Consider the following 27656-nt stretch of genomic DNA (forward strand, 5'->3'; position numbering starts at 1 on the left):
TTTAACAACTGACTATATTTCCCATAACTTCTGAAGACACCGGGCCAGTATGCCTGCTGGATTAAGAGAAAGTGTTTCGTGTCCAATTCATATTCCTGGGACTGAAAGCCTCTCCATCCTCTGGGCACATGGCCTTGGGTTTGCTGGCACTCCCTGAGTTCTCCCCAATTCTTCCTTACACCACTCTTACATCCAATATAGTTGCATCCATACACACATGCATGTGTTCATCGCTTCAGATATGTGTTGCCTCACACTCAGCCTTTAGGGAAAGAGGGGATTTTAAAATCTAAATAAGTGCATTTATCAGTTCCACAGTCCCAGTGTGTTCATAATAACCAGGTACTTAAGGGGAGAAGAGGGATTTTGAGGGTTTGGTCACCCTGCTGGGTGTGAGAGAGTTTGAATGATTCCAGCTGTGGCTAGTTGGGCAGCTAGTAGGATTCCTGGAAGCTTCTTCCAATCTGCTGTGCCTGCAGTATGTTGCCAAACTGGCACAGTTGCCTTGCTTTGTTTGCTCTGAAAGCCAGCTATTTAGCTAAGGCAATGTGCCAGGCGAGATTTCGAGATGACAGGAGATGACATTACAAATGCAAAATAGCAGAGGCATATGGAATAGGTTCTCCATTTTGGCTGGACGTTGGCAGTGTGACGCCCGTATATGTTTGCAATCCAGGTGGTGATCTCAATCCTCTCAGCTGACGTATAAAAGGAAGGGAAGAGCACTCATGTGTCTGCTGTCTTGAGAAGAGTAGTTAAGTGATGTGACCAGCTTAAGTATGCAGAAACAGTGAGCTACAAAGCCAAGTGCAGCTCACCAGCAATAGATCATGGTGTGCCTGTAGTTTCTCTCCGCTTTTTGCTACATGCCTGGGACTACAGAAAGAAGCTAGCGAATATATATTTATATTTAGAAAGACACACACACACACACACACACACACACACACACAGTCAGAGGAATTCAATTCAGTTGTCATTTAAAAGTGAACCCACATAATTTGCTCTTTCTGAAACAATATGCAAACACTGAAATGTGTGCTTCTTTGAATTTTACAGTGCAGCACTCCAGCTAAGTATAGAAATACCCATACTAAAGTAAAGTAAGCATAGAAATAATTGTGAAAAGAACATGCGATTTAAAAAATATCATTGACATAGTGATGACAGAATAGTTACAGTAGACACTTTTGTTGTTGTTGTTTAGTCGTTTAGTCGTGTCCGACTCTTCGTGACCCCATGGACCAAAGCACGCCAGGCAGTAGACACTAGGGCTGTGCAACCACTTTGCCCAAATCCTGAACAGAGTCAGGTCAATTTGTATTGAATCCAGATTGGGTTTAGGCAGCTATAAATCACAACAGAGCAGATTGGATTGACCCAAACTGATTTGTAATGATGTGTGCCAATTGGGAGCTCAAAACAGTCTCTGACAAAGTCAGACGGACTTTCTCCTAAGTGTCGCAAAGCGTGTTCACATCAAAAGAGAGCACGTGTTGCGGTTGGGGCCGAACAAAACCCTAAGTTAGTGAACAGGCCTTGGATGACCAGAGGCCTGGGAGCAGATTGAGGTGGCTGTTACTAGGGCAATTTGGATGTTGCCAATTTAGGGGTGGGATCAAAGGCTTTATAAGCAGGGTCCACAGCTTTCTCTTTCTCTTTTGCTGTGGACACCGGATCTATCTCTAGCACCGGAGTGAACCAGCAAGAGACCTTGGTCGTATAACCAATTTTCCCTTCTTTCTCTTTCCTCCCCCCTTTTTTGATTTATCCCCTTAGCTATTCCAGGGTAATTATTTTGATCTCCCCTTTCATTATACTCCCTTACCTCCTCCTTGTGGCCCTCGGGACGCCGGTGGGGGGGGCGCAGGACCTCCCGGTCCAGGGCGGCTTACGGCCCGCTCTCGGCTGAGCCGTTAGCCCGGGCGGGAGGGTGGAATTTTCCCCTAGGCCTCCCCGCAGGGCCCGGCTTGGTTGGGGCCCGGTTATCTGGACGGCCTCCCTGGCCTTGGGCAGAGGCTCCCGGCCCTGACCCGTGGACTACGGTGCCCGGGGCCTGTGGGGGCGTCCGCTGCTCCGCCCGGCCAAGGGCCGGTGCCGGAGTTGGGGGGGGCTCTCTCCCGAGCTGGGCCCGGCCGGCGGGGGGCCTCACTGCGTCCCCGGCTGCTCCCCACCGCGCTTCCTGCCTGCGGGCCTCTCCGGGCCTACCGCGCCACGTCGCTGCCGCCTTCGGCGGCGCGGGATCGCCCGCGGCCCGCTGCGGCCTGGTCGGGGCCTGCGGTCCGCGGCCGCCTTTGACCCCGGGCCTGCGGGCGCCGGCTAGTTGCGGCCCCGGTCCGCGGGTTTTCTGCTCCCCGGGGGCCCGCTCCGGCTGCCGGTGCGGCGCGGGCCGCCTCGGGCGGCGGCGCCGGGGGCCTGCGTGCCGCGGCCGGGTTCGGCCCGGCTGGGGGTGGGTTTAACCGCGTTGCCGCCCCTGCCTTACCTTTGGGCCCGGCTGGGCCTGCAGCTCCGCGCTGCTTCCTCTCGCGGCGCGGGGATCGGGCCTGCGGCGGCCTAGTTCGGGCCTGCGCGGCCTCGGCGGCTTCCCCCGGGCTCCCGCTTCAGCCGGTGCGCCGGTGCGCCCCCCCCATCCAGCACAGGCAGTGCGGGGGTGCGTGGGGCTGTGAGGGCCTTGGGGGCTTGGAGCGGTCTAGGCCCTGCTGGCCTGCCTCCGGTCCCCTTGGTGGGCAGAGGCCCTCCATTTCTGGGGTTTGAATTGGCGCGAACGCCATTTTCCTCCTAACCCCCTGGCTCCTTCCAGTGAGCTTTCCGGCTCAGTAGTGGCCTCTGGTGGCCAGAAGGTGTAACTGCAAGGTTTGCCTGTAATTTGTGAATTCGCTCCACAGTGACCTCTAGTGGCGGTTTTGGTATTGCAGGGTGCCTGCTTGCCTGCTGTTAGGAGCTTCTGTACCTATATTGGCATAAGCCCTGTTGTTACGCCTGCGGCGTTGGGGCTATTACCGTACCTGCTGATTCTCCTTAATTCCTTTGATTAATTCTTTTTCCAGCGTTGTAATCTTTATTAATTTATTATTATTGTTAATTTTATTTATATATATATATATATATATATATATATATATATATATATACACACATATCTATTTCTATTCTTCTCTTACCTTCAATTAGGCTACTTAGTCGGTCCGGATTTAACCCTTCCTGTAATTGATTTTCTGTTCAAGCTTCAGCAGGAATGGCGCCAAAGAAGGCAACGAAGAAGTCTGGCCCTGCTATTGCTGCAAAGCGGCCCATAAAAGGCCCATCACAGGCGCTGCGCTCACCGCGCCCTGCCCAGTCTCTACAGCGCATCCAGTCCATGGTCAACAGCCTGGCGGGTGACCCAGAGGCCTTGGCGAGGGTGGAGTCCGAGATGGATGGTCTGCTCCGTCGCTCCCCTACCCCATCACCATCTTCTGCAATATTGAGTCCTACCTTAGGCGCCTCGTCTCCGGCGGCGTCATCTAGCGAAGATGAGGCAGGAACGTCGTTAGCCGGGGGGTTGTTGCGTGGTAGCCAAACAGCACGCACCCCGGTCCTGCCTGCGTTGCAGGTTACTGCGGCAAGGGGTCGTAGCCGTTCCAGGGTGGGGGCCAGCCGGAGGGGAACAGCTCGGGACCGCATTGGGGGTTCGCCTCCGCGGTCTCCGGTAGCGGGGTTGCGAGCGCCTCGCCATTCACAGTCTATTTCTTGTCAGTCGACCCCAGGTGCGGTGCAACAGGCTGACTTTTCGGAATCCTCGGTGGAGGATAGCCTTCCCCTTCCTCCAAGGTCATCGACTGGCGGGATGCGTCGCCGCAAGAGGAGCTCCAAGAGGCGTGCCAAGAAGAGACATAGAGGCACCTCATCCTCTTCCTCAGGTACCTCCTCGCATAGTTCCAGTAGCGATGAGGAAGCGTCGCTTAAGCTATATTGGGGGTTTGGCGAGACCTCTGGGCTCCCAAAATGGGTGTGGGAGCGGAGGGCCAACTCCCATAGGGCCAAGTATGGGACAGTTCAGGATTGCCTTGACGGGGCATTGGTGCCTGACGTAAAAGTCTCCACCAATTCAGCCAGGGACATCATCCCCGGGGCCCACCTGTCTGCCAAACTGCGGTCCCGAATCCTGGATGGCCGCTATGTCGATATTTTCAGCCTTGCCCCCCCGCTCGAAGGTCAGGAGCCCTTGGACAAGGGCCTGCCGGTGTCCAAGAAGCGGTCGGTCCTGCCAAAAGCAGACAGGACTTTTGAAAGGTGGTTAGATAGCTTCCAGGTTTTTGCTGGAGTTGTGTCGGCAGCTTATCCTAGGCGATCCCTGCACCTGTGGGTATACCTGTCCATCGTCCGCTCGGCTTTTACGATGGCCGGTGAGACCGCTGCGCTGTCTTACGATCAGAACTTCAGACGTAGGGCCGCCAAGATCCCCACAGCCCGCTGGGATCGGAAAGATTTGGACGTATGGACCACTTATGTGGCCCCTCGTATTGACAAGAAGCTGCCTGATCCGCAGAAGTTTCGGCCCGCCCCGGCTAGGTTGGGCCGCAAGCAGTTCTGCTGGGATTTTAATAAGGGTACTTGCTCAAGGCACCCTTGTAAATACGTGCATGCGTGCGGCAGGTGCTCTGGGAATCATCCCGCATCCACGTGCGCAGGGGGTCGCCGGCCCTTTCGAAAGGGGGGGGGCTCCCAGCAGCCTCCGAAAACAGCCGCCCAGGCCCCCGCTGCCGGAGCAGGAAAGTAGTGTTTTATCCTCCTTAGCTTACACCCCAGTGCGGTTGCAACCGTTGCTATCATTGTTGGAGTCCTACCCGGACACCAAAGCGGCGTCTTATCTGCGTGAGGGTTTCTCCGCAGGCTTTAGAATCCCGGTAGTTTCCACCCCAATGGCCAGGAACCCGGCAAATCAGAAGTCGATCAGGGACATGCTAGAAGTAGCACGCAGAAAAATAGAGAAAGAATTGGCTTTGCGTCGCATGGCCGGTCCTTTTGCCGCACCGCCTTTTCCCAATTTCCACATTTCACCTTTGGGCATGGTTCCCAAAAAAGCTCCGGGGGAATTCCGCCTAATCCATAATCTCTCTCATCCTACAGGCACGTCAGTAAATGACGTGATTCCCCCGGAGCTTTGTTCCGTGAAATATGCTTCTCTTGATCACGCGATCAAGATGATACGGAAATTTGGGAGGGGCGCTTTACTGGCAAAGTGCGACATAGAATCGGCTTTCCGGCTGCTGCCGATTCATCCCGACGATTTTTGGTTGCTGGGATTTCAGTTTGAGGGTGGATTCTATTTTGATAAGGCCATGCCCATGGGCTGCTCGGTGGCCTGTGCGGCTTTTGAGTGTTTCAGTTCATTTTTAGACTGGGCCTTGCGTGTAAAGACCGGACTGGGCGGAGTCACGCATTACCTCGATGATTTTTTGGTCGCCTCGGCAGACAATACAGGGGACTGCGTGGCGTTATTGCAGGCCTTTGCTTCCTTAACGGAAGATCTGGGCGTCCCGTTAGCCGCTGGGAAGACCGAGGGTCCTTCCACGCAGTTGACTTATTTGGGTATCTTGTTAGATACTGTGGCGCAAACTTCTAGCTTGCCGCCTGAGAAGATAATCAAGTTGAAAGAGGTTATTCACGATCTTCTGCCCTTAAAAAAGGTTACCTTGCGGCAGCTCCAGTCGTTGCTGGGCCATCTAAATTTTGCGTGTAGGGTGGTCTCCCCCGGACGACCATTTTGCTCCCGATTAGCCAAACTTACCTCGGGGTTGCAGGCCCCGCATCATAGGGTACGCCTTCCTAGTCAGGTACGGGCTGACCTTCATATCTGGTTGGAGTTTCTGGAGGACTTCAATGGGGTGTCCTTGTGGCAGGACACATTGAACCTGCACAACGACTTCCAGGTACATTCTGATGCTGCTGGGTCTTTGGGTTTTGGGTTGTATTGGGACGGCAGATGGTGCGCTGAGCGCTGGCCGCCCGCCTGGCAGGGGCAGGCTATTACTAGGGATCTAACTTTTCTTGAGTTTTTTCCCATCGTAGTGGCAGTGCACCTGTGGGTCGAGCATTTCAGGGATCATCGTATCTGTTTCTGGACTGATAACCAGGCGGTGGTGAATGTACTGGCCAAGCAGTCTTCACGCTCCCCCAGGGTTTCGGCCCTCCTACGGGCCTTCGTGTTGCATTGCTTGCGTTTTAATATTGTATTTTCAGCTCGTTTTGTCCCGGGAATTTCTAAGGAGATTGCCGATGCTCTGTCCCGTTTTCAGATGCAGCGATTCAGGTCCCTGGTGCCAGTGGCTCGAGACCGTCCGGAAATTTTCCCGGATCATCTCTGGAACCTTGGCAGAATTTAGTTTTACAGGGAGTAGCTGCATCTGTTGCACCCTCTACCTTGAGGTCCTATGAGAAGGCCTGGGCTGACTTCTTATTGTTTAATGGGCAGTCTATTGGGGAAGTGATCCACTCCCATTCCACCTCTCAGGTGCTCCGGTATCTGGCGCATTTGTTCCAGATGCGTCGTGCGGCTAGGACCCTTCGTCTGCACTCAGCAGCGATTTCCTTTTTTAGCAAGGCTTATTTTAACAAAGACCCATGTCAGAAGTTTGTAGTCCGTAGGGCCTTGGAGGGATGGGGGCGTCTCACTCCTTCCAGGCCCATTCCCAGACGCCCCATTACATTTGGATTGCTGGCGCAAATGCGCGCAAAACTGCGGAGCATCTGCTGGTCCAAATTTGAAGCTCGGCTATTCTCGGCAGCATTTTCATTAGCCTTCTTTGGGGCCCTAAGGGTCGGTGAGGTGGTTCTCGAGCCTAAGCGGGACGGAGGCTCGAGGGGCTTGCTGATACAGGACGTTAGCGTGTCTTCACGTGACCTGCAGGTTAACGTCAGGAACTCAAAGACGGACCAATTGGGGAGGGGTGCCTTTATTACGCTCCCTGCAACTGGTGGAAGCGGCCCTTGCCCAGTAAAAGACCTTACCAGGTACTTAGCCTTGCGTCCCGGCGGTGAAGGCCCCCTTTTCGTTCACGAAAATGGCCGCCCGCTGGCGAGACACCAGTTTACCAGTGTGTTACGAAAAGCTGTTGCGGCTTGCGGCCTCCCAGCTTCGGAGTTTGCCCCTCACTCCTTTAGGATTGGAGCTGCCACGACCGCTGCCCACTGGGGTTTGTCGGTTAAAAGGATTAAGGACCTGGGTCGATGGAGATCGGACGCGTTCAAGGTCTATGTGCGGAAATGAGTTCTTGTGTACTTACATATGTGTGTTTTACCCTAGGTCGGGCTGCTATCCACATCTGGGTAGTAGGGCACAGTATTGTGCACTGGGCTGCGGACAGAGCTCGCCAGTCTGGACGGGGCGAAGGCCTGGGATTCCCGCAGCACGTATATGTGTCCTGGATCTCCAGAAGGGGGATGCGGTGGAGAGATTTTTTACCTCTCATGCGAGGGCGTGTCCTCCAGTTCGGCCCTCCTTCGGCGATCGTGGTGCAGCTCGGGGAGAATGATATGGTTTCCTCTTCCTGCTACGGGCTGCGCACAGCCATCTTACAGGACTTGGGGGAGCTGGCGGCACTGGTGCCGACTTCTAAGTTAATCTGGTCACAGCTTTTGCAACGCCGCATTTGGCGAGGTAGTCCTTGCCCTGCTGCCACGGAACGTGCAAGGAAGCGGATTAATTCCGCAGCGAGCAAGCTGGTGGTGAACCTGGGCGGGTTCATCATCCCTCACCCTCGTATTTCATTCCGGGCGATTGAGTTTTATAGGGATGACGGGGTTCATCTCTCGCCAGTGGGGAATGATGCATGGTTGGATGCTTTGGTGTCCAAGTTGAGGGTGTGGCTTGATTTGTGAGTGGTTGGCGGCGAGCGTAAGGGCTCGAATGGCGGTTAGGCATTGGTTAAAAATTGCTTGGTGGAGGGGTACGGATTGGCTGGGCCTGCCCCTCCAATGCTGCTGCTGGCGGGTATTCCGTTAAAGGAATTCTGAAGCTTACCATCCCCTTCGTCCAAACCCTGACGGCAGGGTGCGGGCCGCGTAAGCTTCAAGGGACAAGCGCGGAGTAGCTGAGGGTCTGTGACGCAGCTCCAGCTGACTCTGTCCCTTGTTTCTCCGGGACTGACTAGGGAGTCAGTGCTGTCCCCCCAAGGCGGGGGGGTGACAGATAGTCATAACCAATGCCTAAGCAACCACTCTCAATTTGTATTTAAATAAAGTTGTGGCCAAAATTATGCCACAAACCTTAAACAAAAATTATGTGTGATGTGTGAGTTTTTGGGAAGGGGGGGTTTTGGTGGACCTCAACACGCAAAGCGTGTTCACATCAAAAGAGAGCACGTGTTGCGGTTGGGGCCGAACAAAACCCTAAGTTAGTGAACAGGCCTTGGATGACCAGAGGCCTGGGAGCAGATTGAGGTGGCTGTTACTAGGGCAATTTGGATGTTGCCAATTTAGGGGTGGGATCAAAGGCTTTATAAGCAGGGTCCACAGCTTTCTCTTTCTCTTTTGCTGTGGACACCGGATCTCCCGCCCGCCCTCCCTTGTTTGGGCTTGCGCTTTGACCTTGCTCTGCCTGTCATGGGGTCGTCCGCCTTGGTGCGGGGGCCCAGTAGGAATTTTTCCAATCGGCTGATTAGTGCGTGCCTTTTGGGTTTTGCCTACTGCTTAGCAAATCGTCACAACTTGTAAGGTTGGCGGTTAGGCATTGGTTAAAAATTGCTTGGTGGAGGGGTACGGATTGGCTGGGCCTGCCCCTCCAATGCTGCTGCTGGCGGGTATTCCGTTAAAGGAATTCTGAAGCTTACCATCCCCTTCGTCCAAACCCTGACGGCAGGGTGCGGGCCGCGTAAGCTTCAAGGGACAAGCGCGGAGTAGCTGAGGGTCTGTGACGCAGCTCCAGCTGACTCTGTCCCTTGTTTCTCCGGGACTGACTAGGGAGTCAGTGCTGTCCCCCCAAGGCGGGGGGGGTGACAGATAGTCATAACCAATGCCTAAGCAACCACTCTCAATTTGTATTTAAATAAAGTTGTGGCCAAAATTATGCCAAAAACCTTAAACAAAAATTATGTGTGATGTGTGAGTTTTTGGGAAGGGGGGGTTTTGGTGGACCTCAACACGCAATTACAAAATAAATACAAAATTAAAGTTCTAAAAGAGTTGTTTACCCTGTTCAACCCACATTTTACCAGCTTCCTTGCAAGAATATTATGGGGGACTTTGTCAAAAGCATAACTGAAATCAAGATACACTTTGTCCACAGCATTCCCCTGATCCAACACATGTCTGGCCACAATATATGATTGGTGGCCTGTATGTTGGGTCACATTGTAGTTTGGTAGGTTGCTTAACCACTGAAAACAAATGGGTTTTGTGTCTTATGAGCCACAAGCCAGGATGTGAGTACCATGAACAGGAATGTGTGGAACATAAAGGAATTTCCCTTGTACATTTGCTTTTAGGTGCATTCTGTGGAAGATACGCCTGCTTGTTTAGAATCGGCCACTGGAAGCCAGCTGTGCAGACTTTTTGCATAGGATGCATTGTCAATGATGGACATCATTCCTGCTGCAAAAATAAAGACCCTCTGTATGGTAGCAGCATGAAGAACGTGCAGTGTGCACAAGCCCAATCTTCTGGCAACCAGGGATGTCTGGCTTGTGTCTCTGCTGCTGATAATGACATGGGCCCACTGCATCCTGAAGAGACCTTTGCACAACAGGATAAGGCCTTCCCCACTCATCCCACACTTAGCCACTGCCAAGCAGTGTCAACACAGCAACACAGTACTGTCTCTAGAGTGGCTTAACTGACTGCAATTCATTGGAAATATATTAATTGGAGCAATTTCCCCAACTTCTTTGCTGAGCAGCTCAGTCATTTTCTAAGCACACTTTCCTTGTAACCAACACAACCCACTTTAGATTGACAAAAGCAGTTTTGACTCAGACATCTGGCTAAGTGTTCGTTCCAGGATATTAAAGAAAAACTTTCAGCAGCCACAGTTATTTGTGAATTTCCTGAGTTTTACATGTGGTTCAGAGGAGCGATTGTTCAATCTGCGACAATATTAATTAGGAGAGGGAAATCTTCGAATGGATTTGTGTGTGAAATATTGATTGAGGTAATCTGGAAATAAATATGGAGCGCAACTTTAAAAATGCACCTGATGGCTTTTAACGTTTTACAATGTACATGCGTATGAATAAATACAAACACCCCTCTCAACGGTATGTATTTTTCATAAACCTGTCATGCCATCGCTGGTATATTTCCCCAAAACATGCATTGTTTCACAGTAGAACATTTTTGATCAGTTTCAAGAAAACGTCAAAAATGACAGGGAGACTGGTGAAAGGAAAAAAATACGATGAATGTAGAACTGAAAAGATTTCATGGTAAAGGGAAGAGGAAACCTCGTCTCAGTGGTTAAATCCCCAGCTTGGCTTTGAACCAGCTGTAAGACAAAATGCTTCATATTTGGATTCAAGCTGGGACAAATATCTCCCCCAGGCACACATGTACTTTTTTGGGGGGGGTGGAGGGGTTTAAAAATGCTGTCTTATCTTACAAGGTGGCCAAGGATTTCCCCGTTTTGCCTTATTTCTATCCAACAAAGCCTTTCTGCGACTTCAAGCAGCAGCGCAGCTGTTGCAGCTGCATTGCTGGCCAAGTACCATCGCCCCCTGGGACACCCCAGCCAAAACTGTGCCCATGTGTAGCCTGTGACAAAGACTGGGGACACTGATGCCATGGCATCAAGTCTAGAGTTCCAAATAACTTTACAATCCTGAATTTATAAGGACTGGTGTCCTCAGAATGGGAGAGATTTGGTGACATGACGATCCTACCTGGACAGGTCTCATAGGCCAGGGAATGGCTGTAGTTGAGCGGTACAGCATCAGGTTACCATGCAGCCTCTCCAGATATGGCTTGGGATGTCCCCTGTCTGAAACCCTGATGAGACACTGCTGTTCACTGTAGAAAATCCTGGGCTAGGTGAACTAACACTGTGACTTCCTGTGTCTGAGAGACATGGCCCAGGACAGTATTTTTTTAGTTTTTGCAGGATCTGTGTATTTCCGCTGATGTTGCCTTGGCTGTTTTCTTGCCATCTACAGATGGTTCCCATATCATATCAGAACTTACAGCGGTCTATCTGGTGAGTGTGCAAAGGAGGGCTGTTTCTACCACGTAGGACTAGAGTAGTAGTAGTAAGGTAAAGGTAAAGGGACCCCTGACCATTAGGTCCAGTCGTGGCCAACTCTGGGGTTGCGGGTCTCATCTCGCTTTATTGGCCAAGGGAGCTGGCGTACAGCTTCTGGGTCATGTGGCCAACATGACTAAGCCGCTTCTGGTGAACCAGAGCAGTGCACAGAAATGCCATTTACCTTCACGCTGGAGTGGTACCTATTTATCTACTTTCACTTTGATGTGCTTTTGAACTGTTGGTCGGCAGGAGCAGGGACTGAGCAACGGGAGCTCACCCCGTCGCGGGGATTCGAACTGCCGACCTTCTGATTGGCAAGTCCTAGGCACTGTGGTTTAACCCACAGCGCCACCCGCTTCAGTAGTAGTAGTAATTTATTTATTAACCCCCCCTCTATCTGGATGGGTTTCCCCAGCAACTCTGGGCAGCTCCCAACAGAATATTAAAAGCACAATAAAACATCAAACATTAAGAACTTCCCTAAACAGGGCTGCCTTCAGATGTCTTCTAAAAGTCAGATAGTTGTTTATTTCCTTGACATCTGATGGCAGGGTGTTCCACAGGGCGGGTGCCACTACTGAGAGGGTCCTCCTGTCCTTGTTATCCAGATATTTTAGGATGAATTTGCACAAATCCTTTAAAAAAACAACCTCTCAGGAACTTTCACCAAATTCCTGTCCTATCTATAGCTTGGACCCAGCACTAATTTTGGTGGTGGCATGAATATAACCCATCAGTTGCAGCTAGCCCTAGACCCAGAAGCTAACCATGGGAACGGGAACACAGAGTTGGAGATCATTCCAGGCCTGGATTTGTATATGGCTTCCAGCAACCCCAGCCTAATTTTGACAGTGCATTCCAGTTTCTAAAGGCTGGCTTGCATATAGGCTTTGTGAGAAAGATGCCAATTTGGAGGGCATGAGGGTAAGCCTTGGGCTAATTTGTCATCTGCTGGCATCCGTTAATATAAGCCAGGGCTTAAACACATCGTTCCAAACAGGGCCTGTCCATGCAATCTATCTATCCTGAAGAAAGGATGGGTGAGTGGAAACCCCTACAGCAAAAGTCTGCAATTACAGCTGTACAAATGTATTTGTATTTTATTTTAACAATCCTCATCAATTAACGATATAAGAAAGCACCTTGAAAAGGAGAGAAGAGAAACTTTCAGCAAAACGCTTTTCAGGTGGGGCATAATTTGGTTTTTTGTGAGTGTGCTTTCAATTCTACAAATCTTTTCTCTGGTCATCTGCCTTCTGTAGTCTTCCCAGGTGCCCACACTTCCTGAACACCTCATGGTATCTTTAGCTGGGCCTCTCACGGAGGCCCATCTCCCATGATCCTGACATCTGTTCATGGTTTTTTTTTAAGTGAAGTCTTTTTGTTTTTACATAAATCATTGTGAAGTATGTGTGTGAGAGAGTGTGTGTTTAAAGAAGACAAAGGGAAGAACTTTCCCAAAAACAAAGTCAGCAAGTGCATTGATTGCTGGAGAAATCTGGCATCCTGAACTTCACTTAAAGGCTGTGTGGAGGTAACATAAGGTAACTCCACCCCGGGGCTTTTTCAAATCACAAAACATGAGGCGTTTTCAGATCAGGAAACCTGGAGCTTTTTCACCCTAGAGGGGAAAAAAAAAGAATATGGAAATAAAACACACACCACACTAAGCCACCTCACAGTGGCAAGGTAAACTCAACCTTGCACCCACCTGAATTCTAAATCATTTATACAGCATCTTGTAAATGAGGCCCCAAACCATAAGCCTCCTTAATGGGGGAAGAAATCTTTTGAGAAACTGGAAAACAGGTTTCTGCACATGCTTACTACAATGCTACATTACTGTTTCTCTTGACAAATTATCCAAGTGTTCTTTTCTCCCCACAGAAGAGAAAATATTACCTTTTATTCTGCCTTCTACACCTTTTCAGATATATAATTAGATAACTGCCATATAACAGCTGCTGCAATTAGTTTGCCAAGGCACAACACATTTATCTCTCTACAACTTTCTGTTTAACTCAAGTTTCTCCTCTTACTTTCTCTGTCAACAGCCTCCAGTTTCCTAATCTCTTTAATAATGTGGTGCCCAGACCTGAGCATAAGATTCCAGAGGCAGTCTCAGAAGAGCTTCATGAAGAAGGGCTTGCTTCTTTCCGATGCTCACAATGGTGCCACCCCAAAGCATTCTGGGATTTTAATCCTGGCACATAGGGTGCTACTTTGATGACTTGTTTTTATAGATTGCTATATATACCAAACCCCTTCATGGATCACTGCCTTGTTGTGGTGAAGGGGCTTGAATAATTCCATGAAGCTATGAGCTATTCCGTGCAGGGCCACCCAGGACGGACAGGTCATAGCCAGTGGCGTAGCGTGGGTTGTCAGCACCCGCGGCAAGGCAAGTAATTTGCGCCCCCTAAACCGTGGATTTGCGCCCCCTAACCTGTGGATTTGCCCTAACCCCAGATGTTGCGCCCGGTGCGGCCGGGCCCCCCCTGCACCCCCCACGCTACGCCACTGGTCATAGCCGAGAGTTTAGACTAAATGTGATCCACCTGGAGAAGGAACAGGCAAACCACTCCAGTATTTTGCCAAGAAAACTCCATGGAGATAAAAAAAAGGAGAAGCTTTGAGAAGAAAGTGAGAGTTTTCAAGGCATGCTCTGGTTCATGGGGTCACGGAGAGTCAAACACGACTAAGACGACTAAAGAACAAATATATACCAAAAAGAAGAAATTCACTTGTGATTTTGTGCTACAGTGAACATAAATTCTCAATATTTCTCCATTCTTCTTTTTCCCCCTCTCCCTATCATGCATTTTCGTATGCTATTTTTGCTTTTATATGCCCAACTTGTTCTACAGAGTATATATATTATTGTATACATTACTTTGCATTGCAGCATTTGGAGAAGTGTGAATTTTGAAATATGGTTGTGTTTCAGTCTGTGTATTGTTTCAGTAAATGTGAATTTGTTAAGTTTACCTTTAAATGTGGACTCAACCAAATTTCTTCCCCGTTCTTACTTTCAGCGGAAATAAAACAATGTGGAACTTTTCTATAGACCCATCATGAATTATCTTCTGTCATGCACTTTAGGATTTATGTGATGCATGAAAAGAGATCTTGAATTTGAAACAGAACGTGAACTGTTTCGTCATCAAAAGCAGATATCTGAACTGAACTGAGGACTGAAGAACCTCGTCAATCATAAGAAGAACATGTGGCTTAGACAAATGTATTGAAAATAAATACAGCTGTATTCATTGGTGTAATTTTAGTTTGCTTTTAAACTCAGATGTTCAATAAAAGTCACGTGGCTTGCAAAAACGGATTGCAATTGGCTGAGTCTTGGCTGTGCCAGGACAATCAAATTATGCCAGCGAAACTTTAGCTGAACTGGGGCTGGGTCAGCTGAGTCAGGAATCAGCTGGCTGAGATCTACTGCAGCCTAAGCTGCTCATCCCAGTGGATCTTAGACAGCATTTCCTCCCTAAATCCAACCCTCCATTGCCTGACTGACTCCCAAATAGATGAATGAAGCTATTGATCACTGTATATAGAGTCCCATCTTTTGGCTTGGGCTTTTCTGTCTGGAAAAACACATTCATGTCATTAATCCGAATACATGATTCATACTGTTGGATCACAGCACATTTTCCTGATCATTTGTCTCAGTCATTATATTTGTCTAAAAATGCTAAGAACTATTTGCAAGGGTAATAAAAACAATGGGTGAACTGCCCTTCTGTCAGCTTACAATTAAAGTTCACAGAAATTTCCTAGACCATTTATGCGACATCACTTATGCAGGAAGGCTCAGTTACTTCTTGTTAGATCTTTTTTGCCTTCAGACAGTCAAATGCTTCTGTGTTTAAAAAGATAACACAATTGAAATGGGAAGCTTTGCCTATCTTTATAAGAAATACGCACATATATTTATGAGCTTTGCCTGTCACATAAAAAGTCTCATCTGGATTGTTTAACATGTTTGGTATTTTTTATATGTTCCAAATGCCAAATCAGCCCACATAACACACAGCCCAAAGTCTTCACCTTGCAATTATTTCTTAAGCTTTTTTTTTTTTATGAGGCTGCCTTCCCCTGCATGTTGTATGTCAGTTAACACTTGTTGCATAAAGCTGACAAAGAGCACTTTATGTAACTTCGCAACAAGAATATATTTGCCAACACTTCAGAGCTATTTTGGGTTCGATAGGCTGTAATTATCTTACTCCTCCTAGATTTGATAACAGAATAATAAACTTGAAAGGCCATGGCTTAGCAACACCTGGATGTTGAAAATATGGCTAAGCTCATATCATCAAACTCACGGCTTATTCAGAATCCAGTACATGACTCCCTTTACAGGCTGTAAAATATTTGTGATATATGCACTATAGCAGCTTCTGCTAAGCTGGTGAAAAGAATACGAACTGAACCCGAAGATGAAACACTGAATGGAAAGGCAAACATTTGCTGGGAAGAGAAAATGTATTCTGCCATCCAGGACACAGGGAACAAATTGCCTTTGGTATATTTATGTGCCTGCAGTAAGTAGTAATATGTTGGGGGAGGGGAGTAAAAAAGGTAGACACTCTTGGAAATGGTTGCAGATGAATCAGTCTATTTCTGGACTGTGTTGCCATCACATCTGCTCACTCATAAATTTGTTCTGTCTCAGTTCCACATCAACCTGCAATTTACTTCTTCTTTTTAGTGGAGAACTGCATTGCAATATTTCAGAAGTGCGAAAGCTGGTGGATAACTAAGTTCTGATTCACAAATCAGTGGAGGAGGCGCAGATGAGGTCACCTCAAATCGGAATTCACAAAGATAAATTCTGCAAGCATTCCTGGGAAGAAGAAAGTTGCTGACTGCTGTGCATTCATGCAGTCCAATTTCTGGATTATATTGGGCAAAAGGAGTGGCTCATGAACACAGGGAACATGGGTGAACTCCAGAACCCATACCCACCCAGTTTGTGGGTGTAGTTTAAAGGTAACCATTAGGTCCAGTCGTGGCCGACTCTGGGGTTGTGGCGCTCATCTCGCTTTATTGGCTGAGGGAGCCGGCGTACAGCTTCAGGGTCATGTGGCCAGCATGACCAAGCTGCTTCTGGAGAACCAGAGCAGGAAATGCCGTTTACCTTCCCGCCAGGCCGGTACCTATTTATCTACTTGCATTTTGATGTGCTTTCGAAATGCTAGGTTGGCAGGAGCAGGGACCGAGCAACGGGAGCTCACCCCATTGCGGGGATTCGAACCACCGCCCTTCTGATCGGCAAGCCCTAGGCTCTGTGGTTTAACCCACAGCGCCACCCGCGTCCCTTTGGGTGCAGTTTAGGTCCAGTCAAATGTTTTTTGTTGTCTGAGCTGAAGAACCAGATGACACCCTCTCCCAGTTCCACAAATTGGGACTGGCGGTTGAACCTTTCTTCAGCACTGGCAACAGGACATTCCCCTCCAGCGCATCAGAGGGCAGTAAGCCAGCTTAGCCCTGTGTGGCACACTAAGCTGTGCCCTCCAGCATCTGTCCCCTGGGGCAGCTGCCTCAGTCTGCCATGCCTGGCCCACTTTCTATGATTTTATGCCCTGGTTGAGGACCTCCACAGCCTCCTCAGAGTTGTTTCAAGAAATACAGTGCTGGGTGCTGTCAACATATTAATGGAGAGGAATCAAATGTGATTGGTAGGACACATATTTTGATGCTGAAATTCCCATGCTCAATCCCTAAGAGGTAGCACGTAATGGGACAGGTAATGCCAGAGACCCTAGAAAGGCATTAAATGAATAAGGCAGAACCTCACAAGAATTAGGGCAGGATTGACCTAAGGAGCCCCATCAGTGTATACCCTGTGCAAGGACTTCCACTGCACAAAAGGCTCTCTCCCCTCCTTCCTCCCCAGGAAAGCACATATGGGAGGAGAAAAGAGATTATTCTGTCTTGTCAGCTGCAATGCTTGCACAGAGGGAATGACTATAAGAGTGTGACACTGAGTTCCAGCTGTATACAGCCTAACCCTATGCATGTTTACTCAGCAGTGAATCCTACTGAGTTCCATCATAGGACTCACTACAAAATAAATATGCATAGGATTACAGCCTATGACCTTTAACAGTACAACTCTATACAGGTCTCCTCAGGAGTAAGCCCCCCTGAGTTAAATGCAAGTTACTCCAGGTCAGTGTGCAAAGGTAAAAGTAAAGGACCCCTGGACGGTTGTATGGGATTGCCACCTAATACGCAGAGAAATCGTGTCCTCCCTAAAAGAGGGCACATGTTGCGGTGAAACCTGGAGACCGAACTCCTGTGTTGTTGGGTGGGTAAGATTGGATAGCCACAACACCCGATTGGTAGGTCCCTTGATGTTGGGTTCAATCTGGCCAATGGGACGCAGTCCAAACAGATAGAAGGACCTATATATACCCATGCACGTGACCCAGAGCTTCCTCTTTCAGCTCGTGCATTCGGAACACCTGCCCATCTCTCCCTACTTTTAGGGCATTTTGCGATTGACATTGCTATGCCGTCGTGTGTCGTCTGTTGTTGGGACAGGGGGGCATCTGGGTGATGAAAATAGTCTGTTCCCAGCTGTTTGCCTACCGGGTGTTCACCCTTGGCTGACCTATGCTGGTGCCCTGGGTCAGTGCTGCCTGCAAGGGTGCAGGGAGCTAATCGAACCAGAGCCTATGCAACCAGTCACTTTCTGTAATCAATAAAGTTGTGGCCTAAATTCTGCCAAAAACCAAAATTAAAATTTGAATCAAATGTGACTTTATTTAGTGGGGAGGTATCTGGGTCTGAACACGCAAACCAGAACTAGCTTGTCATATGCAAGCCTTTCACCTGTGTAGCAAATGCATACAGTTCCTTCTCAATTAACATTTTTAGGCATGGGAAATATTTAGCAGAGCGCTCAGCTCATTATGTGGGAAATGGTGGCGAGAAAACCCCTTTTACCCAAAGTAAGATGTCACTTTGGGAATAAAAATGAGGGGGAAACATTTTTTTCCAAGGCAAATGTTTAATACATCATAAATGAGATGACACATTTCTATAGAAGTTCATGCTGTGTTCAAAGAGAATCGTAATATTTCTCCAGAAAGAGCTGGAGCCCATTTCAGATTTGCTTTATTGGAAACCTAAGGAGCCATGTAATGTTTGTTTACCTGAAGAGCATTACTAAATTCCTGAAATAACATCTGAAAGTTTCACAAGCCATTTTATTTCTCTCTGTGAAAAGCTATCTGTCAAAAGTTAACTGATATTAAAAACCGCCAGCCACCAGCAAGGCAAGACTTGCCTTCATATTGGGCTTGGCAGGATCCAGCTATTCAACCCCGTTGCCTTAGAGGACATCAGTGGGAACCAACAGCAAGGGAATATTTGCCTCCATCATTGGCTGCGGAAGTTCCAGCTGATCTGCCTCAGAGGTCCTCAGTGAGAGCTGTTGCCTATCAACTGCCGCCATCTTTGAAAGACTTTTGGAGTTTTGAAGCAGAATATCAGTATTCTATAGAGAAGATAGAAAGAACAATATCCTGGCATGTGTAAAGATCCCACCCTTTTAAAAGTTACTTGGAATAAAATAAAATAGGGTATTTTTAAGTGGTAATTATTTTTATTTCAATTTGAAATTTGAAACTTCAATTTGCCTGCCTGGGAAATGGATTATAGATCCATATCCATTATGGATATTGTGGACTGTTTCATGCCTGTACTTCTGAAAGGGTAGCACAAAGCTCATGATGAGAGTGTGTTCCCTCAGCTGGGTTCCTTACCATGCATATGATGAGAAAAGGTGCTGAAGACTGCAACTGGGAATCCTAGGGATGGGAGACGTTTGTTTGAAATGTCCTCCAAAATAGGAAGAAGGCCAGAGACCAAGCAGTGACCAAAATCAGAAGAAGAAAAGTCTACATGGAAAGGTGCAGGCATTGAGGAGAAGTGTGTCCCGTCGTGTGAGAATGAACGAAAATTGGGTCTATTGGGTTCAATTTTCATTCATTCCAAAAGTCATGAGTAACGGATCGGCATGCTTTTCATTACCCATATTTGTTTCCATTCAGACCCATTTGCCAGTGATTTGGAGATTGTGAGGGTTTTCCTTCCCCAGGAGCAGCTGCTCTTAGTTTTGGTGACTGCTCTTGGCAGTCACCATTTTTGTTTTTCCAGAGCATCTCATATGTTGTATCTTTCTGGAAAACATTGCCCCACCCACCCACAGAATGCCTTGGAACGGCGCAACGTCTGAGGCATCTTGGGAAAACAAAATGCATCTGCCAAGAGGTGACTGCTGAAATCAGCTCTGTCACTTTTATTGCCGTTTTGCATGATAAGCCGTGGCAAAAAAAAAAAAAAAAAAAAGATGTGAAAGATAGATGTAAGAAAAGAAAAGGTGGGCAGCAGAACAAACCATAAAATTAATGAGAGTTTTAAGAACAAAAATAAACCAAGAAACAGAACAAAATAGAAACTCTTGAGCACCCAAGGAAAACCACAGGGCCACTCAATAAAGAAGTAGGAGTGCAAGAAAGAAAGAAAGAAAGAAAGAAAGAAAGAAAGAAAGAAAGAAAGAAAGAAAGAAAGCCTACTCAAGAAGTGATGAAAGAAGCAGAAGCACATTGGTCAAGATGAGGGAGTTGCATTGTTTAATCAAAGAACTGAAAATAACCTCTAAGGCAAAATACAGTGGTACCTCGGGTTACAGACGCTTCAGGTTACAGACTCCGCTAACCCAGAAATAGTACCTTGGGTTAAGAACTCTGCTCCAGGATGAGAACAGAAATCACGCGGCGGCAGCGGGAGGCCCCATTAGCTAAAGTGGTACCTCAGGTTAAGAACAGTTTCAGGCTAAGAACTGACCTCTGGAACGAATTAAGTTCTTAACCCGAGGTACCACTGTACTTCAAAGGCTGAGTTGGGAGTTGTAGTTTAGCAACATCTGGAGTGACGAAGGTTCCCCACCCCTTATCTATCCCAAACCCCTGGAAATCTGCAGCTAGAGCATCCTTAAAAATTGGCCATTGAGCCTGTGCTTAGAAACCTCTAATAAAGGAGAGACCACCACTTTCTGGGTCTGTTTGTACTGTCAGTATGAGGTAAAAAAATGAGGCATAAGGCAGATGAAAACAATGTGGAAAGTAGGGGTGAAAACCCATATAGATTTCATCAGGGTGAGCTCACTGAGAGCCTCCTATTCAGGGCTTTTTTTCCCAGTGGGAACTCTCCAGAACGCAGTTCCGGCACCTCTCAGGTGCGTACCATGGCCATGATAACAGAACAAAGGAGGTGTTCATGGTGAGTTCCAGCACCTCTTTTTCGATTTCGATTTGATATCCCACTTTATCACTACCCTAAGGAGTCTCAAAGCGGCTAACAATCTCCTTTCCCTTCCTCCCCCACAACAAACACTCTGTGAGATGAGTGGGGCTGAGAGACTTCAGAGAAGTGTGACTGGCCCAAGGTCACCCAGCAGCTGCATGTGGAGGAGCGAGGAATCGAACCCGATTCACCAGATTACGAGTCCACTGCTCTTAACCACTACACCACACTAGCTCTCTTTTTCTAGAGGAATAGCACGGCTCCAATTGTTTCTAAACGTGACCACGTCAGTACAACGCAGGGGGCATGCATAGATCTCTTGGGATACGTTAGCACTTTTGGTAACTTGGATTTTTTAGTCTTTGTTATACTTTCCTCTTGTGGCATGTGGAAACACCCAATAAAGATTTTTTCTTCTTTTCAAAAACAGAGTATAGTGCCATCTCCTGCACCAATACACAAAAAAGAGCGTGAAAGGAATGTTCTGGAAACACCCCTTCCATCTGGGCCAACCAGTTCCACATTGTAAACCAGTTCCACATTGTAGCGATAATGTGAATGCTGGAGCGTGTCACAGGAAAAGCAGCATAATGCATTAACTTACTTGAGGTGGAGACCAAGAGGGATAATGAAAAACGCAACATAGCTGCAGACTCACAGCTCATGTCCTCTGTCCCTGAGCACTTAGCCTATTATGACCTGAGGGCAACAGTGATGGTCAACTATCCAGATGAGTACCACATATCAGCAGGGAATATTGTTTAGCTTCCTTTTCAGCTCTTTTGTTAGTCTTGTTTCACATATAATTATTAATAACTTCCATTCACGATTTGTTAATCTTACGATACAATTATGTGCTGGAACTGTGATTTTTTTTTTTTTAATTTTGCTGTTCTTTATTGATTGCAATCTGCTTTGGAACTTGTCTGAAGGAAAATCACCATAAAAGTGCCATCAATTAAGTCCATATATAGGTAACAATAAGTGATAATTAGCAGGTGGATAAATGAGAGAATGACTCCGAAAAAGTTGCACTGAGGCCAGATGACGTACCGTACTTAGATGATGAAGTTTATACAACTTGTAGATCTTCAGAAAATACTAGACTGATAGTTTTTCCTTGTGTCTCTCCCACCCCCCATTATCTGGCTGCTTAAATTGTAATTTGTCAGAGTTGTTTTCCATTATGTGGCAGCGCTGAAGTTCTTTGCCAGAGCTTTGCATAACAAGTCATTTTAACAGTTTAGACTGCGGAAAGGACCATAGCCTCATCTGCAGAGCATTGGCCTGCTCTCCTTGATGGATCCTTGACGGATAAAACCTTTCTTCACTTGTGGAATTGGCCCACAAGTATAAATGGACTGAGGTAAAGGAGTCCGGGTGACCCAATATATAGTCACAGTGTTCTTTCTCTTTAGAACGATGCCTGGAGACTTCATATTTGGTCACCAAGGCAAGGCTAATTTATGGCTGGGTACACTGCTAGATTTTAACAGTATCGCTTCTTTCTTTCTTTCCTTTTGTTTTAACAAGCAGAGATAATGACAAATATGACCTGTGTCTAGCCTCGAAACTTCGCCTTGTTTACCTTCTAAGGGAAAAGAGCCTTGGACAAGACCAGCGGTTAAATAGCATGACTTCTTTATAGGGACATAGAATGGGAGAACAGAACCCTCTTAAATTGCAATTAGTCAGATAATCGTTTGCAGTTTGAATGGACCATGGCAGTAACAATTATTCCTACAGGCAGAGTAATACAAAGCACATGTCTCCTAATTAAAAACACGGGTCAGTAGGAAAAAAAACAAATATAAAACCAAATGCTTCGCAAGGTCTTTAACATGGGTTTTTCTTTTCTTTTTCTTTTTAGCAATGTCCACAAAACTACAACAGAAACCCAGGTCACACAGTAAGTCACTATAGGAGCCTAAGTCACAAAATTCCCATTAGAGAAATGTTACTGTCAAATAATTAATCTCACTTTAATCCATTTTTTAATTGGGGAAATGTTTAAGCCATGCTTTGAGCCAAAATAAGGATTCCAGAGCAGTGTGCATAAACATAATACAATGAGCCGCATTCAATGAAATCACAATGATTCTGACTAGTGCAACAGAATTACCTGCTTCTCTCTTTCCCCACGCTACCCGAATCGGCTCTGGAGGGTCAGGAGAACATCCAGAACAGCATGCAAGGGAGGTGAGCGAAGATAATTCTGCTGTGCAAGCAGAAGAGTTTGCACTGATGGAACAAGTGCCACACTGAATACAACCTTATATTAAAATAACTTTTTTTAAAAAAAAAAAAGCAAGACAATGTGATATCTGAAAAATAATAAACCAAAATCTATTCCAACAGCTAAAACAATGCCATAAATTTAAAATGGCCAGGCAAATAAAAAAGTCTTAATCCAGTACAAAAAAAATCACCATATAGATATTTTAATGTAGTTTGTCTGTATGCTTGCCTATGAACATTTTAATTTTGTTTCCTATTAGTGAAGGGTAAATTTCACTTGCTTGACATTTATGAGATTTTTTTATTGTGTAAGTACAGTGTTAAGAAAAGGTTGCTCCATTCTGTTTTATAATAGTGGCTCGGCCATACTGCTCCATCCCTATTATGCTAACCGGTGCAATTTGCAGTTGCCAGCTCCAGTTGTAGTGGAGAACCACTTGAAAATTCAGCCACTTCCTCTGTCTCAATACCTCCACTCCTAACCTCAACACATTCATGAATGCAATGGAGTTTTAGATCTGGCTGGGGGGGGCAGACACCTGCCCTATGTTTGTTAGAACCAATTGAGTGAACTGATCAAAATCACAGAGATTTTCACTAAAATGACAAAAACCACAGAGATTCATGCGTGCTTAAAAAAAACAACCACTTCTGTTTTGCAGTGGGGTTTTCACTCTCAGACAGAGAGCTGTGCAAAAAGCTGGTATGTAAGGTTCTAGAACATAGGTTGGGACCTTTTTTCAGCTTGAGGGTGACATTCCACTCTAAGCAACCTTCTGGGACCCCATGACAGTGATGCGTTGGGCCAGAGGCAAAGGTGGGTAGCACAATTAATGTAAATTTCATCCTTGTACAACACACCTCACAAACAACCTTCTCTATCCTCCAGACCCACATCTGGCCTCCAGGCCTGAAGCTCTCCACCCTTGCTCTGCAGAACTGTGCAACATACAGCTCAGTGACAGACCCAAACATCGGGAACAAGAGACACCTAGAACCCCTAAGCTCGTGTATGTACTGATATGCTGGTGAATTTTCATAATATTTTTTTTTAAAAAAAATTGCAACCTGCTGTGCAAATGTTGTGCATTGAACTTAAGCCCAGAGCAATGAAAAACCTTCCATCCCTACAACCAGGGCATGAATGCCGAAGACACTGCTGTTTGCCCCATTCCCCAGCAGCTTATATTCACTCTTGCAACCGAATGTGGAGGTTTCTTTTACTCATCATGGCTGAAATCCCCTGACCTCCATAAATTAGTCCAATCCCCATATTTAAAACCATCTTAAAAGCCCTGAAGTAACCTGGCCCCTTCTCTGCGCATGGTCTATAAAATTATGCCTGGTTTGGAGAAAATGGGTAAAAACATCCCCACCTGCACTCACATCACTGCTTAATTCTAAATATCTATAGTTCTGTGGCTGTGCCGCCTTGCCAAGCATTGGATCTCTTCCATTGTGGAGACAGCAGGGGGAAAAACAAAAACAAAGGATACTTCTGGTTTCTCCAGATTTGTAACAATTAAATCCTTGTTCTTGACTCACCTTCTAAAGAATTATTATAAAAGAATTTCACTTCACTGGGTCCAAGTTTTCTAATTTTCATTTGCGTGATGAGAGATCCTAGATACCATAAATCTTAGATTGAGATACTGCTTTCTACTTAGGTAATACTGGAACCCTTAGCAGTGTGCCAGACATTTGGCAAAGCCAATCCATTTTTCAGGTGCCAGATTTCTGTGGCCGCAAGCGAGAACTGGCAGCATACTACTGCAATGTCACAATATCTTATATACAGACTATTCCAGTTCCCTTCTAATACCAAATCTGATGGTTGTGTGACTATCAGTCTGGCTGCAGAACGAGGCTACCCACAGATAAGGTAGTGGCAGTGTCTGGGCATAGTTTATCTGGGCCTGGAACAAACTGTAGGAAGAAAGGCGCCAATGATGGAGCGAGAGGGGTAGATCTTATTGGCCAAACATTATATATAATGCTCACAGTCTCTACAAAATAATTTCCATCCTGGAAACAGAAACCTTTGTTTTTCTGCATCTTTGAGATTTCATCTCTCGCCCCCTCCCTTCCTACCACCCAGTACAAACCTTGAACATGAGCTCTCACAAAGCTGCTTTACACAAGGTCATGCTGTTTACGCATCTAAGCCAGTATGGTCTACTCCAGATATAACCAATTAGATGCCCTCCGGATGTTACTGGGCTTCAACTCTCATCATCCCTGACCATTGGTGATTCTGATTAGGACTGGTGGGAGGTGGAGTCCAACAACATCTGGATGGCACCACATTGGCTGCCCCCATTCTCCACCGATTGGCAATCACACTTCAAGGTCTCAAGCATAGGTCTTCCTCATCACCTGCTACTAGGGATGGTGGGGATTAGATTCAGTTCACATTTAAAGGTGAAAAACAACAAAAATTTCATTATTTATATGTTGCCCATCTGACTGGGTTGCTGCTGTCACTCTGGGCAGCTTCCAACCAAATATTAAAACACAAAAACCCTCAAACATTAAGAGCCTCCCTGTAGGAGGCTGCCTTCAGATGTCTTCTAAAGGTCAGGTAGATGTTGTTTACTTTCTTGACATATGATAGGAAGGCATTCCATAGTGCCGGTGCGACTACCAAGTAGGCCCTCTGCCTGGTTCCCTGTAGTCTTCACTTCTCCTCCTCATTGCTGTTAAGGTCTAGCAAAATCCAGATACTAATACTTAAAAAAATGTGTTGTGAGCTTCCATGGGTAAACACTGAATTGCTTGCATCTGTGGGTTCAGTGTCACCATACTACAGATCTATGAGCCAAGAGCACACAGTGTTGACATGCTAATGTTGCAGGTACCAGTGACAAAATGTTTACATGACGCTGAGCTTGTAGAACCACACATGGCTAAAAAAAAATTTCTCTGCATTCTTCAGTTAGCCTGCATCACATTTGATTTGGGCCCCAGTAGACAAAATGGAAAGCTTCTGGTGATCTGTTTACATAAGGGCAGAGCTCTATAAGACTCCCCTAACAATCCTGACCAGATGACTCCTTTGAGGTGGTAAAAAGTTGTTCCAAGGGGCTTGTTCTGTGGGCTGGTTCCAAAAACAAGTTCCCTGAGATGTGGATCATGGGCTGCCAGCCCATAAACACAGAGCTGGAAACAGCTGGAAGCCTGGTGGTGATTGACAGTAACACAAAACACTTGGGACTCTGAAACAGCTGGGAAGCCAAATGTCCATCTTTGCAACAAGCCAGGAACCAAGAGATTTTCTTTCCTTGATGTTATGATACAGTGAATTAGATAGCTACCAATGTGATATTAAAGGGCCAAGCACTGTACCAATCTGCAAAAATAAAATAAATGGAAGTTGCACCTTTTTGTTCAACTTAGGCAGGCACCTGCAATTAACCTCCAGAACCAGAGGTTCCACCCTAAGCATTCTTAGGAGTCGTCCCCACTTCGCCTCTATCTCAGTAACCAAGGGGAAAGGGTCAGTGAGAAGGTAGTCCTGGGCCCTGGTGCAGGTACGAACATCCATTTATACACTTGATCTGCCATGCTGGAGGGGCTGTGGATATACAGAGATGCTCCTCTAATCTGTTTCAACTGTGGGGAGTCACTGCCACCACAGAGATCTCTGCTGTTCCTGTCAAAGGCAAGCAGAAACCACCACATGCTGCAGCAGTGTCCTCAGGAGCTGGGGTTCCAGTCAGAGACTTGCATTGTTTCCAGCAACTGGAAGGCTCAAAATGATGACCTGATATACCCTGGCCTCCCTTGCCATCCCCAAGGGGTGTTGAAGTGCCTGGACACAGGTAGGTACTGTGGCTGCACCAAATGGATTGGTGGCAATGGGTTGGACTAGGTGACTCCCAAGGTCCTTTTCATGGAGATTTTCTGTAGGCAGCAGGTCATTTTAGCTGAATGAACACGCAATCTTTTGCCCCTTCATCTTTTTAGATCAGTGTATCAAGGATTATCCCAGGGACGCGGGTGGCGCTGTGGGTTAAACCACAGAGCCTAGGACTTGCCGATCAGAAGTTCAACAGTTCAAATCCCCACGACGGGGTGAGCTCCCGTTGCTCAGTCCCTGCTCCTGCCAACCTAGCAGTTTGAAAGCACGTCAGAGTGCAAGTAGGTGCCGCTCTGGCGGGAAGGTAAGCGGCGTTTCCGTGCGCTGCTCTGGTTCGCCAGAAGCGGCTTAATCATGCTGGTCACATGACCCGGAAGCTGTATGCCGGCTCTCTCAGCCAATAAAGCGAGATGAGTGCCGCAACCCCAGAGTTGGTCACGACTGGACCTAATGGTCAGGGGTCCCTTTACCTTTACCTTTATCAAGGATTATATAGATGACCTTCCATTTCAAATTTTGTCCACATGAATGAGTCTGTTGGTTTTGGTTCCCAACACTTTCTCATTTTTCCAGTTTCCGTGTGTGTGTGTGTGTGTGTGTGTGTGTGTGTATTCTGCAATAAAATGTGTATGCATTTTTCACATACATTTCCCGTTATGTACTGTATTGCAATTTTTGTACAGACTCTAATATACACATTTTACCCCTTATAGAATGCATTGTTGCACATTATTTTCCCTGTCATTAACATTTTTTTTGTATGCACCTTTCATATCTCTCTCTCTCTCTCTCTCTCTCTCTCTCTCTGTGTGTGTGTGTGTGTGTGTAAGCGTCACATTTTTGGATTAGAGACATGCATCACAACATTCAGAAAAGTGAGAATTTCAAAGGATGGCAGAGTTTCAGACCACACATTCGTTTGGAAAATATGACCTCGATAGGTTACCTTCAAAAATCAATCTGAAAGAATTCCTCCACCCTGATTCCTAAGAGGGGCATGTAGACACTACAAAACGC

At 46.8% G+C, this 27656-nt stretch overlaps 1 long non-coding RNA gene across 1 annotated transcript in view; it reads right to left on the reverse strand.

The window, feature by feature from the left end:
- Positions 1-12294: 12294 nt before the first annotated feature.
- Positions 12295-27656, reverse strand: part of LOC144328672 (uncharacterized) — a 36799-nt gene continuing 21437 nt past the window's right edge. Inside the window, exon 2 of the long non-coding RNA XR_013393860.1 lies at positions 12295-12833. This is a non-coding gene — a long non-coding RNA (uncharacterized LOC144328672). The remainder of the gene's footprint in view (positions 12834-27656) is intronic.

Source organism: Podarcis muralis, chromosome 8 (assembly GCF_964188315.1).
Source record: "Podarcis muralis chromosome 8, rPodMur119.hap1.1, whole genome shotgun sequence".
NCBI classification, from domain to species: Eukaryota; Metazoa; Chordata; class Lepidosauria; order Squamata; family Lacertidae; genus Podarcis; species Podarcis muralis.